This window comes from Ranitomeya variabilis, chromosome 1, assembly GCF_051348905.1.
Source record: "Ranitomeya variabilis isolate aRanVar5 chromosome 1, aRanVar5.hap1, whole genome shotgun sequence".
Classification (NCBI taxonomy): domain Eukaryota; kingdom Metazoa; phylum Chordata; class Amphibia; order Anura; family Dendrobatidae; genus Ranitomeya; species Ranitomeya variabilis.
Genome location: NC_135232.1, coordinates 293,730,657 through 293,750,785, shown reverse-complemented (window position 1 = coordinate 293,750,785; position 20,129 = coordinate 293,730,657). Strand labels below are relative to the sequence as shown.

At 44.0% G+C, this 20,129-nt stretch overlaps 1 protein-coding gene across 2 annotated transcripts in view; it reads left to right on the top strand.

The window, feature by feature from the left end:
- ASPHD2 (aspartate beta-hydroxylase domain containing 2) overlaps positions 1 to 20,129 on the top strand; it is a 174,948-nt gene that overhangs the window by 119,601 nt on the left and 35,218 nt on the right. The gene's annotated exons all lie outside the window — the stretch shown is intronic.

Here is a 20,129-nt window from a genome sequence, read left to right as displayed (position 1 = left end):
TCATCTGGCCAGGTGGAATCTTCGGATTGCCCTGGAGTGGACACGGTGGTGGATAGACTGCACCGGATTTGGAGTCATGTGGTGGACAATTTGAAGTTTGTCTCAGGAGAAGACTCAGCAGTTTGCTAATCGTCATCGTCGTGTGGGTCATCATCTCCGCGTTGGGGACTTGGTGTGGTTATCTTCTCGTTTTGTCCCTATGAAGGTCTCTTCTCCTAAGTTTAAACCTCGGTTCATAGGTCCTTATAAGATTTTGGAGATTCTTAATCCTGTATCTTTTCGTTTGGACCTACCAGCATCTTTCACCATTCATAATGTCTTCCATCGGTCGTTGTTGCGGAGGTACGAGGTACCGGTTGTTCCTTCTGTTGAGCCTCCTGCTCCTGTACTGGTGGAGGGTGAATTGGAGTATGTTGTGGAGAAGATTTTGGACTCTCGCGTTTCCAGACGGAGACTTCAATATTTGGTTAAATGGAAGGGATACGGTCAGGAGGATAATTCTTGGGTGACTGCCTCCGATGTTCATGCCTCTGATTTGGTTCGCGCCTTTCATAGGGCGCATCCAGATCGCCCTGGTGGTTCTCATGAGGGTTCGGTGCCCCCTCCTTAAGGGGGGGGTACTGTTGTGAATTCTGTTTTTGGGCTCCCTCTGGTGGTTACTGGTGGTACTGGCTGACTTTTGTCTTGCACCTGTTTCCATCAGGAAACTGGGAGTTTCCTATTTAGTCTGGCTTCTCAGTCATTCTAGTGCCGGCAATCAATGTTACCAGAGCACCTCTGTTGCTTGCTACCTGCTCCAAGTCTGCAATTCAGCTAAGTTGGATCTTTGGCATTTTTTGTGTTTGTTTGTCCAGCATGCATTTATATTTCTCTTGCTGCTGGAAGCTCTAGTGATCTGAAATTACTACTCCGGTGTCATGAGTTGATAACGGAGTTAAAGTAATTTCAGGATGGCTGTTTAGGGTTTTGAGGTGACCGCGAAGTCCTCTTTTGTATTTTCTGCTATCTAGTCAGAGGGCCTCTCTTTGCTGAATCTATATTCATACTGCGTACGTGTTTTCCTCTTACCTAACCGTTATTATATGTGGGGGGCTACTATCACTTTTGGGGTTTCCCTGGAGGCAAGCCAGGTCTGTGTATTCCTCTACTAGGGGGTAACTAGATCTCCGGCTGGTGCGAGGTGTCTAGGGATAATCGTAGGCACACCCCCTGGCTACTATTAGTTGCGTGTTAGGTTCAGCGTCGCGGTCATCTGAGATTCCATCATTCCTAGAGCTAGTCCATTTTTGCCTGAGTCCCTGCCATTGGGAACCATGACAGTTATCTCCTCCTCTATATACCTATGTGTCATCTCCTATATATAGTATATACCTGTATGTTATCTTCTGTATATAGTATATACATGTATGTCATCTCCCTTGTATATAGTATATACCTGCTGTATGTCATCTCTATATACCTATGTGTCATCTCCTCTTTTATATAGTATATACCTGTATGTCATCTCCTCCTGTATATAGTATATACCTGCTGTATGTCATCTCCCCTGTATATAGTATATACCTGCTGTATGTCATCTCCTCTATATACCTATGTGTCATCTCCTATATATAGTATATACCTGTATGTCATCTTCTGTATATAGTATGTACCTGTATGTCATCTCCCCTGTATATAGTATATATCAGTGTGTCATCTCCTCCTGTATATAGTATATACGTGTGTCATCTCCTCCTGTATATACCTGTAAGTCATCTCCTCCTGTATATAGTATATACCTGTGTCATCTGCTCCTGTATATAGTATATACCTGTGTCATCTCCTCCTGTATATAGTATATACCTGTGTGTCATCTGCTCCTGTATATAGTATATATCTGTGTGTCATCTCCTCCTGTATATAGTATATACGTGTCATCTCCCCTGTATGTAGTATATACCTGTGTGTCATCTCCCCTGTATATAGTATATACCTATGTGTCATCTCCTCTGTATATAGTATATACCTGTGTCATCTCCCCTGTATATAGTATGTACCTGTATGCCATCTCCCCTGTATATAGTATATACCAGTGTGTCATCTCCTCCTGTATATAGTATATACCTGTGTGTCATCTCCCCTGTATATAGTATATATGTGTGTCATCTCCTGTATATAGTATATACCTGTATGTCATCTCCTCCTGTATATAGTATATACCTGTGTCATCTCCCCTGTATTTAGTATATATGTGTGTCATCTCCCCTGTATATAGTATATACCTGTGTGTCATCCCCTCCTGTATATAGTATATACCTGTGTGTCATCCCCTCCTGTATGTAGTATATACCTGTGTGTAATCTCCCCTGTATATAGTATTTACCTGTGTGTCATCTCCCCTGTATATAGTATGTACCTGTATGTCATCTCCCCTGTATATAGTGTATACCAGTGTGTTATCTCCTCCTGTATATAGTATATACCTGTGTCATCTCCCCTGTATATAGTATATACCTGTATGTCATCGCCTCCTGTATTTAGTATTATGTCATCTCCTCCTGTATATAGTATATACAGTGGGGCAAAAAAGTATTTAGTCAGTCAGCAATAGTGCAAGTTCCACCACTTAAAAAGAAGAGAGGCGTCTGTAATTTACATATTATGGTGGAAAATAAGTATTTGGTCAGAAACAAAATTTAATCTCAATATTTTGTTATATATCCTTTGTTGGCAATGACAGAGGTCAAACGTTTTCTGTAAGTCTTCACAAGGTTGCCACACACTGTTGTTGGTATGTTGGCCCATTCCTCCATGCAGATCTCCTCTAGAGCAGTGATGTTTTTGGCTTTTCGCTTGGCAACACGGACTTTCAACTCCCTCCAAAGGTTTTCTATAGGGTTGAGATCTGGAGACTGGCTAGGCCACTCCAGGACCTTGAAATGCTTCTTACGAAGCCACTCCTTCGTTGCCCTGGCGGTGTGCTTTGGATCATTGTCATGTTGAAAGACCCAGCCACGTTTCATCTTCAATGCCCTTGCTGATGGAAGGAGGTTTGCACTCAAAATCTCACGATACATGGCCCCATTCATTCTTTCATGTACCCGGATCAGTCGTCCTGGCCCCTTTGCAGAGAAACAGCCCCAAAGCATGATGTTTCCACCACCATGCTTTACAGTAGGTATGGTGTTTGATGGATGCAACTCAGTATTCTTTTTCCTCCAAACACGACAAGTTGTGTTTCTACCAAACAGTTCCAGTTTGGTTTCATCAGACCATAGGACATTCTCCCAAAACTCCTCTGGATCATCCAAATGCTCTCTAGCAAACTTCAGACGGGCCCGGACATGTACTGGCTTAAGCAGTGGGACACGTCTGGCACTGCAGGATCTGAGTCCAGCTCTTTGGTCTTCACCATAGTGGAGTTTGGAGTCAGACTGTTTGAGGGTGTGCACAGGTGTCTTTTTATACTGATAACAAGTTTAAACAGGTGCCATTACTACAGGTAATGAGTGGAGGAAAGAGGAGACTCTTAAAGAAGAAGTTACAGGTCTGTGAGAGCCAGAAATCTTGATTGTTTGTTTCTGACCAAATACTTATTTTTCACCATAATATGCAAATAAAATGTTAAAAAAACAGACAATGTGATTTTCTGTATTTTTTTTTCTCAGTTTGTCTCCCATAGTTGAGGTCTACCTATGATGTAAATTACAGACGCCTCTCATCTTTTTAAGTGGTGGAACTTGCACTATTGCTGACTGACTAAATACTTTTTTGCCCCACTGTACCTGTGTGTCATCTCCTCCTGTATATAGTATATATCTGTGTGTCATCTCTCCTGTATATACACTGTGTTCCAAATTATTATGCACAAAGAGTTTAGGAGTGATAAGGTTAGAATTTTTTTGTTTGTCATTTAAACTCATTGATGGTGATGTGTGCCAGGGATCTTTATATCACTGAAAGCAATTGCAGATACCTGTGCAAATTAGTTTGGCAGGTGTGTCCAAATAAAGGTAAGACTACTTAAGAAGGCTGTTCCACATTATTAAGCAGCCTACATTTTTTGCCAAAATGGGAAAGATAAAGGATGTGTCAGCTGCTGAGAAGCAACAAATTGTGGAGTATTTAGGTCAAGGCATGACTGCAATCAACATTGTCAAGACACTTCATCGTGATCATTGCACAATCAAGAAGTATGTAGCTGATTCTCAGCACACACGTGTGCGTGATGATAAGGAAATATTGAGGACTCTTTCCAACAGGCAATTGCGTAAGGTTAAAAGAGCAGCTGCAAAAATGCCTTGTCATAGCAGCAGACAAGTTTTTGAAGCTGCTGGTGCCTCCAACGTCTCCAGAACAACAAGATGCAGGGTCCTTCAGAGGTTTGCAGGTGTGCGTAAGCCATCCTGTGGACCACCTCTATCCACTGCACACAAGCAGTAGGTCAAACGATACATGAAGACTGACTTCCAAACTGTTTTGTTCACCGATGAGTGCCGTGCAACGCTCGATGGTCCAGATGGATGGAGTGGAGGATGGCTGGTTGATGGACACCCCATGAAAACACGGCCAAGGTTCCAACAAGGAGGAGGTGGAGTAATGTTTTGGGCTGGAATCAGGGGGAGAGAGATTGTCGGACCCTTTATGATCCCTGAAGGGGTAAAGATGAACTCCATAATCTATGTGGAGTTTCAAAAACAACAATTCCTGCCATGGTTCAAGAGGAAGAACTGCGCTTTCCGCAGCAAGATCATTTTCATGCATGATAATGCACCGTCTCATGCTGCAAAAAACACATCTGCATCTCTGGCTGCTATTGGCATAAAAGAGGACAAACTTATGGTGTGGCCACCATCTTCCCCTGACCTCAACCCCATTGAGAACCTCTGGAGCATCATCAAAAGGAGTGTCTATGATGGCGGGAGGCAGTTCATATCTAAGCAACAGCTCTGGGAGGGTATTCTGTCCACATGCAAAACAATTGAAGCAGAAGCCATCCAAAAACTGACAAATTCAATGGACGAAAGAGTTCAGAAGCTTCTTTGGAACAAGGGGTCCTATGTGCAAATGTAACATCACCTAGAATAAAGTTTTCACTTGAAAACTGTTTGATTTCATTTTGTAATAAGCTGATAATGCTTATAACTTCACAATTGACCATTTTTTTGTTCAAAATAAAAAAAAAAGGTTGAAAACTCTGCTGTGCATAATAATTTGGAACATGCATTTTGAGTGTTTATTTTTTTTAAAAAAGATACTGTTTTCATAGGCAGTTTGTTCCAAAACATTGCAATTATACTAGAATAGTAGATGACTGGAAAATAACAATGACTGCAATTCAGATAGGTAATTTAGAGAAAATGAGGAAATATTATTTGCATAATAATTTGGAACACAGTGTAGTATATATCTGTGTGTCATCTCCCCTGTATATAGTATATATCCAGGGGTGGATTAAGGGTAGCCAGGGCCCCGGGCTGCTCAGACACTGTGGGCCCCCCCCCCCCGGTCATGTGACGGGGGTCATGTGACGGGGGTCATGTTAAACCTGAACCAGATTATTCCAGAAAAATGGCCGGGCCCTACTCTACTGTAACCTATTAAATATTTGTTAAAATCTGCAATACAATTTAGGTATATTTTGAACAATAATATCACATACAAGGAACAAATACCACCGCGCCATGACCAAACCACATATTACCACCACTTGGTGACCAAATAGCACATTCAAGGGACAAATACCACAACACCATTTCCAGACCACATATTACCACCACATAGTGACTGAATACTACAATACTGATCAGTAATTAAAAAAAAACAAAAAAAAAAAACACAATACTATCACCATAAGAGCCAGTATTCACAGGAGATCTGTACTTAGTATGCAGTGTCTGTGTAGAGGTAATACAGAGATCACTGGTGGTATTATACACAGGAGCTCTGTATATAATGTATAGGTAATACAGTGATCACTGGTGACATTGTACACAGGACCTCTGTATATAGTATACAGTGTATAGTGTCAGTGTATAGGTAACACTGACTCACCAGTGATGTCTCTAGGTGAAGTCCTTCATCTTTCATCCAGCACAGACCGCCATCATTTCTTCCAGCCAGGACTAGTTTCTGCAGGAAATAACACAGTTATCTCGAGCTCTGCTTGCAGAACACATTACTTAATTTTTCACAACTTCTACATTACACCACATGGAGAAAAAAAGGCGATATAGTGTCACTCTGCACAGTAACAGGACCGCCACCCCCATTTAAAACAGTATACTCAAAAAATAAAATAAATACATCACTGCAGTAATAATATCCCTTAATTAGCCCCTATGGTAATAATATTCCCACACCCTGGCCCCGTGTGTCTCATTCCTGGCTCCAGCCATATGTTCTCCCATCCTGCACTCATGAGTATCCATTCTACACCATATGATCTCCCCATCCTGCCCCATCTGTCTCCATCGTATCCATCCTGCCCCATGATCCAATCCTGCCCCATGTCTTTCATTCTGCCCCGTGTCTCCAATCATGCCCCGTGTCTACATTCTGCCCATGCCTCCAGTCCTGCCCCCAGTGTGTCCAGCAATCTGCCCCAGTGTGTCCAGCATATTACCCCCAGTGTGTCCAGCATATTACCCCCAGTGTGTCCAGCATATTACCCCCAGTGTGTCCAGCAATCTGCCCCAGTATGTCCAGCATATTGCCCCAGTATGTCCAGCAATCTGCCCCAGTGTGTCCAGCATTGCCCCAGACAGTGTCTCCAGCAATCTGCCCCAGTGTCTGACTCCAGCATATTGCCCCCAGTGTGTCCAGCATTGCCCCCAGACAGTGTGTCCAGCAATCTGCCCCAGTGTGTCCAGCATATTACCACCAGTGTGTCCTGCAATCTGCCCCAGTATGTCCAGCATTGCCCCAGTGTGTCCAGCATATTACCACCAGTGTGTCCAGCAATCTGCCCCAGTATGTCCAATTGTCCAGCATTGCCCAGTGTGTCCAGCATTGCCCAGTGTGTCCAGCATTGCCCACAGTGTGTCCAGCATTGCCCCAGTGTCTCCAGCATTGCCCCAGTGTCTCCAGCATTGCCCCCAGTGTGTTCAACAATCTGCCCCAGTATGTCCAGCATATTGCCCCAGAGTATCCAGCATTGCCCCCAGTGTGTCCAGCAATCTGCCCCAGTATGTCCAGCATATTGCCCCAGTGTCTCCAGCATTGCCCCAGTGTCTCCAGCATTGCCCCAGTGTCTCCAGCATTGCCCCAGTGTCTCCAGCATTGCCCCAGTGTCTCCAGCATTGCCCCCAGAAAGTGTGTTCAACAATCTGCCCCAGTATGTCCAGCATATTTGCCCCAGAGTATCCAGCATTGCCCCCAGTGTGTCCAGCAAACTGCCCCAGTGTCTCCAGCATATTACCCCCAGTGTATCCAGCAATCTGCCCCAGTATGTCCAGCATTGCCGTCAGTCTGTCCGGCAATCTGCCCCAGTGTCTCCAGCATTGCTCCAGTGTCTCCAGCATTGCCCCAGTGTCTCCAGCATTGCCCAAGTGTCTCCAGCATTGCCCCCGTGTCTCCAGCATTGCCCCCATTGTGTCCTCCAGCATTGCCCCCAGTGTGTCCAGCAATCTGCCCCAGTGTCTCCAGCAATCTGCCCCAGTGTCTCCAGCATTGCCGCCGTGTCTCCAGCATTGCCCCCAGTGTGTCCTCCAGCATTTCCCCCAGTGTGTCCAGCAATCTGCCCCAGTGTCTCCAGCAATCTGCCCCAGTGTCTCCAGCATTGCCCCAGTGTCTCCAGCAATCTGCCCCAGTGTCACCAGCAATCTGCCCCAGTGTCTCCAGCATTGCCCCCAGTGTGTCCAGCAATCTGCCCCAGTGTCTCCAGCATTGCCCCCAGTATGTCCAGCATTGCCGTCAGTCTGTCCGGCAATCTGCCCCAGTGTCTCCAGCATTGCTCCAGTGTCTCCAGCATTGCCCCAGTGTCTCCAGCATTGCCCCAGTGTCTCCAGCATTGCCCCCGTGTCTCCAGCATTGCCCCCATGTCTCCAGCATTGCCCCCAGTGTGTCCAGCAATCTGCCCCAGTGTCTCCAGCATTGCCCCCAGTGTGTCCTCCAGCATTGCCCCCAGTGTGTCCAGCATTGCCCCCAGTGTGTCCAGCATTGCCCCCAGTGTCTCCAGCAATCTGCCCCAGTGTCTCCAGCAATCTGCCCCAGTGTCTCCAGCAATCTGCCCTAGTGTCTCCAGCATTGCCCCCAGTGTGTCCAGCATTGCCCCCAGTGTCTCCAGCAATCTGCCCCAGTGTCTCCAGCAATCTGCCCCAGTGCCTCCAGCATTGCCCCCAGTGTGTCCACAGTTAGCTTATCAAGAAAAAAACAAAACAAACAAAAAACAAACATCTCACCTGACCAGCGATCCAGGCGGCGAGCTCTCTCCAGCAGCGCACACTTGCCGGCGACTGACAATGACGTCAGACGCCGGCAACGTGTGCGCTGCGGGCGGCCGACTTCAGCTGCCAGCCTCCTATTGGCTGGCGGCTGTTGTTAACTATTGACGTGCGGGCGCGTGCCCGCACGTCAATAGGAAACCGCCGCAGTGCCGGAAGGGGCCCGGTGAGCAGATGAGAAGGGGCCCGATGCGGGCCCCCTCTCTCTGCCCACCGGGTTTCGGGGGCACATAAATGCCGGCGGCGGCGGGCATTCAGTCACACTCGGGCGGATTATCAGAGGGTCAATCTGTGCGGTAGCCCAGGGCCCCCCCACGTAACTGGGCCCTGGGCTACCGCCCATATTGACCCTCTGATAATCCGCCCCTGTATATATCTGTATGTCATCTCCTCCTGTATTAGACCGCGTTCACACGTTATTTGGTCAATATTTTTACCTTAGTATGTGTAAGCTAAATTGGCAGCCTGATAAATCCCCAGCCAACAGGAAGCCCTCCCCCCTGGCAGTATACACTATGTTCCAAATTATTATGCAAATGATATTTTTCTCGGGTTTTCCTAAATGGTTGGTGCAAATGACAGTCAGTCTAATAAAAGTCATCACCCATTAGAGTATACATCGAATTTTATTGAAGAAACCTCGCAATGATAACAGTATAATCTCCAAAATGAATAAAAACTCAAAATGCACTGTTCCAAATTATTACGCACAGTAGAATTTCTAAACATTTGATATGTTTTAAAGAACTGAAAATGCTCATGTGTTGAATTTGTAGCATTAGGAGGTCACATTCGCTGAACAAAAAAGCTATTTAACTCCAAAACATCCTAACCGGCAAAGTTATATGGTAAGATAGGACCCCTTCTTTGATATCACCTTCACAATTCCTGCATCCATTGGAGTTTTGGAGAGTTTCTGCTTGTATTTCTTTGCATGAAGTCAGAATCGCCTCCCAGAGCTGCTGTTTTGATGTGAACTGTGTTGTGAATTTGGTTTCTGGGCTCCCCCGGTGGTTACTGGTGGTACTGAACTTGTGTGCTTCATCTCCTCTGTTCACCTGTTTCCATCAGGATGTGGGAGTTTCTATTTAGCCTTGCTCCTCAGTCATTTCTATGCCGGCCAACAATGTTACCAGAAGCCTTTCTGTTGCATGTTCCTGCTCCTAGACTACTATCAGCTAAGTTGGACTTGTAGTCCTAAGATTGTTTTGCATTTTTGTTCCAGTTCTCTGTTTTTGAATATTTCTGAGGCTGGAAGCTCTTGTGAGCTGAAATTGCCACTCTGGTGTCATGAGTTGATATTAGTGTCTTAAAGTAATTTCAGGATGGTGTTTTGAAAGGGTTTTCAGCTGACTGGGAAGTTCCCTTTTCTGTCTTCCTACTATCTAGTAAGCGGACCTCAATTTGCTAAACCTATCTTCATACTTCGTATGTCATTTTCCTCTAAAATCACCGACAATATATGTGGGGGCTACTGTCTGCCTTTTGGGGAAAATTTCTCTAGAGGTAAGCCAGGTCTGTATTTTCCTCTGCTAGGGTCAGTCAGTCCTCCGGCTGGCGCTGGGCGTCTAGGGATAAAACGTAGGCACGCTACCCGGCCACTGTTAGTTGTGCGGTAGGTTTAGCTCATGGTCAGCTCGAGTTCCCATCTTCCAAGAGCTAGTCCTTTTGTATGCTTTACTACGGTCTCTTGCCATTGAGAATCATGACAGAACTGCCTCCCAACCTCATAGATCTTTTGCTTGATGATACTCCAAAGGTTCTCTATAGGGTTGAGGTCAGGGGAAGATGGTGGCCACACCATGAGTTTATCTCCTTTTATGCCCAAAGCAGGCGATGACTCAGAGGTATTCTTTGCAGCATGAGATGGTGCATTGTCATGCATGAAGATGATTTTGCTCCTGAAGACACGTTTCTGCTTTTTATACCATGGAAGAAAGTTGTCAGTCAGAAACTCTATATACTTTGCAGAGGTCATTTTCACACCTTCAGGAACCTTAAAGGGCCCTACCAGCTGTTTCTCCATGATTCCGGCCTAAAACATGACTCCTCCACCTCCTTGCTGATGTCACAGCCTTGTTGGGACATGGTGGCCATCCACCAACCATCCACTACTCTATCCATCTGGACCATCCAGGGTTGCTCAACACACATCAGTTAACAAGACTGTTTGTAAATTAGTCTTCATGTATGTCTGGGCCCACTGCAACCATTTCTGCTTGTGAATACTGTTTAGGGGTGGCCGAATAGTAGGTTTATGAACCAAAGCAAGCCTTTGAAGGATCCTACACCTTTAGGTTCGAGGGACTCTAGAGGTACCAGCAGCTTCAAATATCTGTTTGCTGGTTTGTAATGGCTTTGTAGCAGCTGCTCTCCTAATCCGATTAACTTGCATGGCAGAAACCTTCCTCATTATGCCTTTATCAGCACAAACACATCTGTGCTCATATTCAGCCACAAATCTCTTAACAGTACTATGATCACGCTTAAGTTTTTGGGAAATATCTAATGTTTTCATCCCTTGACCAAGGCATTGCCCTATTTGATGCTTTTCGGCAGCAGAGAGATCCTTTTTCTTTCCCATGTTACTTGAAAACTGTGGCCTGCTTAATAATGTGGAACATCATTTTTAAGTAGTTTTCCTTTAATTAGAATCACCTGGAAAACTAATTATCACATGTGTTTAAGATTGATTTCAGTGATCCATTGAGCCCTGAGACGCAATACCATCCATGAGTTTATTTGAAAAACAAAACAATTAAACCTTTACGACACTTAAATCCAATTTGCATAATAATTTGGAACACAGTGTATATTAGCTCACACATACACATAATAGACAGGTCATGTGACTGACAGCTGCCGTATTTCCTATATGGCACATTTGTTGCTCTTGTAGTTTGTCTGCTTATTAATCAGGTTTTCATTTTTGAAGGATAATATCAGACTTGTGTGTGTTTTAGGGCGAGTTTCATGTGTCAAGTTGTGTGTGTTGAGTTGCGTGTGGCTACATGCATGTAGCGACTTTTGTGAGATGAGTTTTGTGTGGCAACATGGGTGTAGCAACTTTTTGTGTGTCGAGTTGCATGTGACAGGTTAGTGTAGCAAGTTGTGTGCAGCAAGTTTTGCGCATGGCGAGTTTGAGTATGTGCAACTTTTGTGCATGTGGCAATTTTTCCGCGTGTGCAACTTTTGCATGTGGCGAGTTTTGCTCGTGGCGAGTTTTGAGTGGCGACTTTTATGTGGCGAGGTTGGTGTATGTGTGGTGAAATGTGTGCTGAGGGTGATATATGTGTTCGAGCACGCGGTAGTGTGTGGCGCATTTTGTGTGTGTTCATATCCTCGCGTGTGGTGAGTATCCCATGTCGGAGCCCCACCTTAGCAACTGTATGGTATATACTCTTTGGCGCCATCGCTCTCATTCTTGTTAAGTCCCCCTTGTTCACTTCTGGCAGCTGTCAATTTGCCTCCAGCACTTTTCCTTTCACTTTTTCCCCATTATGTAGATAGGGGCAAAATTGTTTGGTGAATTGGAATGCGTGGGATTAAAATTTCGCCTCACAACATAGCCTATGATGCTCTCAGAGTCCAGACGTGTGACTGTGCAAAATGTTGTGGCTGTAGCTGCGACGGTGCAGATGCCAATCCCGGACATACACACACACACACACATACACACACACACATTCAGCTTTATATATTAGATGTATGGACTCAAAAATCAATCAAGTGAAGAAACACTTATTATTAAAACAGAAATAATTTAATGGGTATACATTAAAAGGTGCGAGATAAGAAAAAGGTTAAATATCACCAAAAATAAGACCTATAAAAAACAAATATGGACTACTCACTTGGGTGTGCCGTGAGGTAACACGGGAACCGTCTACATATGTCCATGCTGGTTTATTGGAGCTTCATAAACCAGCCACAAGTACAGGAAAATAAACAGCCTTTCGGTGCAGGCAAAGCAAAATACCGTAAACAGGCTGGATAGCATCGAGTATACTGGCTCAGTCTGGAGATAACATACCATGTGCCAAACAGACTCCATTTTAACATCTGAACCACACCAAGGTGGGGTATGTGGGCAGTCAGACTTGCCCATCTCTCAGGCTACCAGTAAAACCTGACCCAGATGCACCAAACAAGCCTTTTAGTGCTATGTGTACTAGAGCAATACTCCAGGTCTACATCACAGATGACAACCACCTCTGTGAATCATAAATAATACAGTGCCTCATGAAAGATAAAACCAGCATGCAGCCCTCACACTTGCTTCATCCAAAACTGTTCAGTCTGTGGGAAGTGTGACCTCTGCATTCCATCACGGGCCGCTTATAGGTAGGTTGCAGTGATCATGTGCCATAACAGTGTTACACATGCGCCAATATACACAACGCCAACCGCACTGGAATGATGCTCATCCTGCAGGTGAATATATGCTGTTTTTATTTTACATAAGGCAATGTCTCTTGAGTCCTGCTTCCTGCACATCCACGTGAAGAACTCAGGGTATGTGCACACGTCAGGATTTCTTGCAGAAATTTCCTGAAGAAAACCGGAAATTTTCTGCAAGAAATCCGCATTTTTTTTTGGCGTTTTTTTTAGCATTTTGCAAGCAAAATTAGCTTGCAGAATGCTAAAGTTTTCCAAGCGATCTGTAGCATCGCTTGGAAAACTGACTGACAGGTTGGTCACACTTGTCAAACATAGTGTTTGACAAGTGTGACCAACTTTTTACTATAGATGCTGCCTATGCAGCATCAATAGTAAAAGATAGAATAGTAAAAGATAGAATGTTTAAAAATAATTAAAAAAAAAAAAAAAAAATGGTTATACTCTCCTGCAGACAGCCGATCTCCTCAGCGGCGTCCGTTCCTATAGATGGTGTGTGTGTGCAGGATCTTCGATGACGTCGCGGTCACGTGACCGCGACGTCATCGCGGTCATGTGACAGCGACGTCATCGCAGGTCCTTCACACACCATCTATAGGAACGGAAGCGGCAGCGTGCACCGATGAGAGGCGGGAATAGTCCGGGGCCATCAGAGGGTGAGTATATGACTATTTTTTATTTTAATTCTTTTTTTTTTTACCAATTATATGGTGCCCAGTCCGTGGAGGAGAGTCTCCTCTCCTCCACCCTGGGTACCAACCGCACATGATCTGCTACTTCCCGCATGGTGGGCACAGCCACATGCAGAGAGTAAGCAAATCAATGCATTCCTAGTTGTGCGGAATCCCCGCAATTCCGCAAATTTAATGAACATGTTGCTTTTTTTTCCGCGATACGATTTTTTCACGGAAAAAAATGCAACATTTGCACAAGAAATGCGGAATACACTGTAAATAATAGGAGGCATATGTAAGCGTTTTTTTCGCGTTTTTATCACGTTTTTATAGCGAAAAAAACGCGAAAAATACTGAACGTGTGCACATGGCCTCACTGTTCTCTTGCTCGGAAATAATTGCTTACCTAGAAATCCACACTTCAGCCTAGGGACCCATTAAGTTCGGTTAACACGTGTAACAATCCACAGCCGCTCATACTGCAAATCTGTGGCAGAAATCCAAGGGTCCTCCACGACTCTGGCTGCAGAGATCCATACAACCGAAACAGAATGATCACTGACCATGCCTGTGATAAGAGATTCACCCCTGTGGCCAGTGATTATCTGTATCATTAACAAGTCTGTTTGAGCCAGTAAACCTGCAGCATGGGAGGAGTGGCGGTGGTAATTGGTAAATGAGTACACTGTAAAAAAAAATTTTTTTTCATCTATTCTGATTTGTTTTTAGTAGACTGCCCCTTTAGCATACTAAAATGTTTTTATTCGACTCCAGATTGCTATTTTATATATTTGAAAAAAAAAATCGCACCACGCAAGCGTCACAATCCCTAAAATCAAACCAGAGTCCTACAATTCCAAGGCAAGGGAATAACCGTGATAAGTAGTAATACTGAAAGTTGCTACAGGGCTTTGAGGACAAGCCTGTGACAGGATTAAGATAGATACTGATGACTGTGATTAGATCACTATATATGTAATTAGAACAATTTATTATATGCGAATAATACCAAAAGGAAAGAAGATGATTAATAACATTAAGCAAGAGCCAGTAGTACTTCAAAAGTAGAGTCGGTGAGTCTCTTTCATAAGGCCATGTTCACATATTCAGTATTTGGTCAGTATTTTACATCAGTAAAATAATGTCATTCGATGCTTGTTTTCTGGCCTCTTTGCATTGTCTGAGGAAGAATAATGGGCACAGAACGATAAATAGTAGATCAACCTGTCCCCATACATTATCAGATTATCAGCAGCACTTCTGCAGTTCACACCGAGAGAGCAATGAACAGTGGGTATGATGGTAGAGGAAGCGTCACTTTACACTCCCTCCTCCATCATTGCTTTCAATTGTATCGGCATCCAAGAGGATGCTTATACAGTTGAATGTTCAATGCAGAGCACTGGAGTGGTCAGAGCCGGCCCTGGCACTGAACCCTTTTTACTCACGGGTCCTAGAACGGTCATGTGGTCTGTGTCAGGACTCTGAACATTTTTTACCTTTTGTGCATTACTGCCCTTTTCCAAGATGGCGTCTTTGGTCTCATGTGCACTGTGTCTTCCTGCTATAAAACTCCACCCCAGCCTTCAGTCTGTGCTAGAGTATTCTGCCTTGCATCCAGCTCCTGACCTCTGATTACTCCCTGGCTATATACCTGCTCCTGTGAACCTGTGTGGTGATCCTGCTACTCTGCTCTGAGCTCCTGCTGCATACACCAGTTTCCAGTAATCCTCCTTCATCTGCTGCTCGTGTTTACTTCCATCTGCATTTGCTGGACATGTAGGCTGTTTCTGCTCTGCAAAAACCTGAGACTATTAACCAGGCCTCCCTGGTTGAGCTAAGATATGATTTGAACTGCCTTATAAGCATATCTATCTGTGTTTGGACTAAGACAAGGACTTATTTGTGTCAAGTATCCTCAAGAATAACTGTGCTTCATAGACTTTCTGCTTGATTGCATTTTCCTCTGAAGTTTCCTATAGACTGCTAAGCTGCGTTTAATGTTTACACCAAGTGTTGTGGACTTGAGTTTCTCTCTGCACCTGTTTGAATCACCGTGTGATAATATAGACTTTACCACTTATAAAACTGTGTCCTGTAGTTGTCTTGTTCCACGCAAAGAGTCTCCTGAGTTATCCCCTATAATTATTACAGTCTGCCGCTGTTAGCGGCACGTTCCTGGGTGAGTGGGGGCCCTAGGCAAATGCCTAGTTTGCCTGCCCCTAACACCAGCCCTGCTTACAAATACTGATGTAAAATACTGACCAACTATAATAATAATAATTTTTATTTATATAGCGCCAACATATTCCGCAGCGCTTTACAAATTATAGAGGGGACTTGTACAGACAATAGACATTACAGCATAACAGAAATCACAGTTCAAAATAGATACCAGGAGGAATGAGGGCCCTGCTCGCAAGCTTACAAACTATGAGGAAAAGGGGAGACACGAGAGGTGGATGGTAACAATTGCTTTAGTTATTTGGACCAACTACTGAACATGTCCTAATAGTGTCTAATGGCCGACAGAGTCCATCCAATATTGCATCAAGTCTTCAGTGGGGCACTGTTTCCACTCCTAATGTGTGGAGTGAGTGAACGCTCCGGTGAGTAGCTGATTGATAGGACAGCTTTGATGAATTCTGCTACCACAGGTCAGCATATAAGGAGTGTGCACCTGTTCTCTTTCACTACTCTTTGGCAAAGGAAGGCAGCATTTCCGAAACACTGTGGATACTGTGTGGACTATGGAGGCATTCATACTGATGGTTATGAACTGTGGAGTATTGGTGGAAGTGAGAAGATCGCGCTACTGCCTGGAGCACTCTCATGCCACACATAAGGAGCAGAAACTGTTACCCATTGAAGACTATCAGTGGGAAACTAGTTACTATTAAGAAGGAGACCCACTCTACTTTTGAAGTACTACCGGCTCTTACCCCAATATTATTGATCCTCCCTCTGCTTTCCTTTTGGTATTACATGCTGATGCTGTAATAGTCGTGATTACTTTACTACCATTCAGACATCAGTACCTATCTTTATCCTGTCAAAGATTTGTCCTCAGAGCCGTGAAGCTACTGCTTTCAGTATTATTTTAGTTATTTGTTCTTTGTAATGATAAAGCCGTGTTTTTTCTTTGTTTTGATTTTATACTTTTAGAGTAGGTTTTCTATACCAGAAGTAATTCCCAAACTGCAAGCGCAATAGACATATGAAAAAGCTTGCAGGAAGAACATTGGAAAATTTTGATGTCTGGCCTAGATAAATTTGTTGCTGTATATTCTCTCGTAATTAACAGCTTCATGTCGCACCAAGCGGATGTGTCAACCCTCAGGAACGTGAAGACTTTCAGAGCTGCTGCATAGCTGTGATGTGTCTGATTATTCTGTTACTAGCGTCTCTGCAGTGTAGGTCATGAATCTTACTCGAGAACTTGCTTTTAGGATGTTTGATATAGTCACATGAGTACACCTGAAATAAGGTTAAAAAAAAGCGCTTATATAATGTGATCGTAGCTATTTACAGTGGGGAAAAAAAGTATTTAGTCAGCCACCAATTGTGCAAGTTCTCCCACTTAAAAAGATAAGAGAGGCCTGTAATTGACAACATAGGTAGACCACAACTATGATAGTCAAAATTAAAAAGCAAATCCAGAAAATTACCTTGTCTGATTTTCAAGATTTATTTTGCAAATTATGGTGGAAAATAAGTGTTTAGTCGTTAACAAAAGTTCATCTCAATATTTTGTTATATATCCTTTGTTGACAATGACAGAGGGCAAATGTTTTCTGTAAGTCTTCACAAGGTTGGCACACACTGTTGGTGGTATGTTGGCCCATTCCTCCATGCAGATCTCCTCTAGAGCAGTGATGTTTTGGGGCTGTCGCTGGGCAACACGGACTTTCAACTCCCTCCAAAGGTTTTCTATGGGGTTGAGATCTGGAGACTAGCTAGGCCACTCCAAGACCTTCATATGCTTCTTACGAAGCGACTCCTTCGTTGCCCTGGTGGTGTGCTTGGGATCATTATCATGCTGAAAGACCCATCCATGTTTCATCTTCAATATCCTTGCTGACGGAAGGAGGTTTGCACTCAAAATATCATGATACATGGCCCCATTCATTCTTTCATGTACACGGATCAGTCGTCCTGATCCCTTTGCAGAGAAAAAGCCCCAAAGCAAGATGTTGCCATCCCCATGCTTCACAGTAGGTATCGTGTTCTTTGGATGCAACTCAGAATTCTGATTCCTCCAAACACGACAAGTTTTATTTCTACCAAACAGTTCTACTTTGGTTTCATCAGACCATATGACATTCTCCCAATACTCTTCTGGATAATCCAAATGCTCTCTAGCAAACTTCAGATGGGCCCAGACATGTACTGGCTTAACATTTATCAGGAGAACAATGAGTAATTCATATACCAAAACAGTAACTTAGATTTCATAATTATTTTTTATTTAATACCATGAATTTATTTTACAATTAATACATAGGTCTTTTTAGTACACAAAATTAAGTGAATCAAATTAAAGTGTTAAACAAGACACAGGGTGGAGTATACCGGACTAAGAGTACTGAAGGAGTGATAAGGGATCATTATAGTGTCCATATGCCAATATGATCAAATATGTATATACACATCACTATTTATAGGCACATCCCTTCCACTCGTATGTACGTACTCACACTATATGCTGCGGATAACAAGAGGTGATTGCTCTGTTGCGATTATAATCCCTCCCATATGTAACATAGTCTCCACAACATAAACTGCAAATAGCTATTCCCTCGTTAGTATACAGAAAAGATAGCTTTATTTATTTACCCATGATAAGGTGAACCGTCCGACTCCAACCTGCGTCAAGATCCCCAACGCGCGTTTCGCGTACAAATTGTGTTGCTTCCTCAGGGGGCGCCTCTTGTTATCCGCAGCATATAGTGTGAGTACGTACATACGAGTGGAAGGGATGTGCCTATAAATAGTGATGTGTATATACATATTTGATCATATTGGCATATGGACACTATAATGATCCCTTATCACTCCTTCAGTACTCTTAGTCCGGTATACTCCACCCTGTGTCTTGTTTAACACTTTAATTTGATTGACTTAATTTTTTGTACTAAAAAGACCTATGTATTAATTGTAAAATAAATTCATGGTATTAAATAAAAAATAATTATGAAATCTAAGTTACTGTTTTGGTATATGAATTACTCATTGTTCTCCTGATAAATGATAAATACATGAGATACTATACCTACATGGGTCCGTATTAAATATCTGGTGTCGTATAGAATGTACTGGCTTAAGCAGGGGGACACGTCTGTCACTGCAGGATCTGAGTCCCTGGCGGTGTAATGTGTTACTGATGGTAGCCTTTGTTACAGTGGTCCCAGCCCTATGCAGATCATTCACTAGGTCCCCCCATGTGGTTCTGGGATTTTTGCTCACCCTTTTTGTGATAATCTCCCTCAATCTGGGGCTCCACGCAAGATCTCACCCCGTGGGGTCAAAATTATCAGTGGTTTTGTATTTCTTCCATTTTCTTAGGGTACTGTCACACAGTGCAATTTTGATCGCTACGACGGTACGATTCGTGACGTTCTAGCGATATCGTTACGATATCGCAGTGTCTGACACGCTACTGCGATCAGACATCACGCTGAGAATCGTACGTCGTAGCAGATCGTTTGGAACTTTCTTTCGTCGCTTGATCACCCGCTGACATCGCTGGATCGTTGTGTGTGACAGCGATCCAGCGATGTGTTCGCTTGTAACCAGGGTAAACATCGGGTAACTAAGCGCAGGGCCGCGCTTAGTAACCCGATGTTTACCCTGGTTACCAGCGTAAACGTTAAAAAAACAAACAGTACATACTTATATTCCGGTGTCTGTCCCCGGCGTCTCAGCTTCTCTGCACTGTGTGAGCGCCTGCCGGCCGGAAAGCGAGCACAGCGGTGACGTCACCGCTCTGCTTTCCGGCTATGGTGCTTACACAGTGGAGAGAAGCTGAGACGCCGGGGACAGACACCGGAATGTAAGTATGTACTGTTTGTTTTTTTAACGTTTACGATGGTAACCAGGGTAAACATCGGGTTACTAAGCGCGGCCCTGCGCTTAGTTACCCGATGTTTACCCTAGTTACCTGGGGACTTCGGCATCGCTCCAGCGCCGTGATTGCAAAGTGTGACCGCAGTCTACGACGCTGGAGCGATAATCATACGACGCTGCGACGTCACGGATCGTGCCGTCGTAGCGACGAAAATTGCACTGTGTGACAGTACCCATTCTTGCTCCCACAGTTGATTTAATCACATCAAGCTGCTTGCCTATTGCAGATTCAATCTTCCCAGCCTGGTGCAGGGCTACAATTTTGTTTCTGGTGTCCTTTGACAGCTCTATGGAAGACCACAGTGGAGTTTGGAGTGTGACTGTTTGAGGTTGTGGACCGGGGTCTTTTATACTGATAAGTTCAAACAGGTGCCATTATTACAGGTAATGAGTGGAGGACAGAGGAGCCTCTTAAAGAAAAAGTTACAGGTCTGTGAGAGCCAGAAATCTTGCATGTTTTTAGGTTGCCAAATACTTATTTTCCACCATAATTTGCTAAATAAATCTT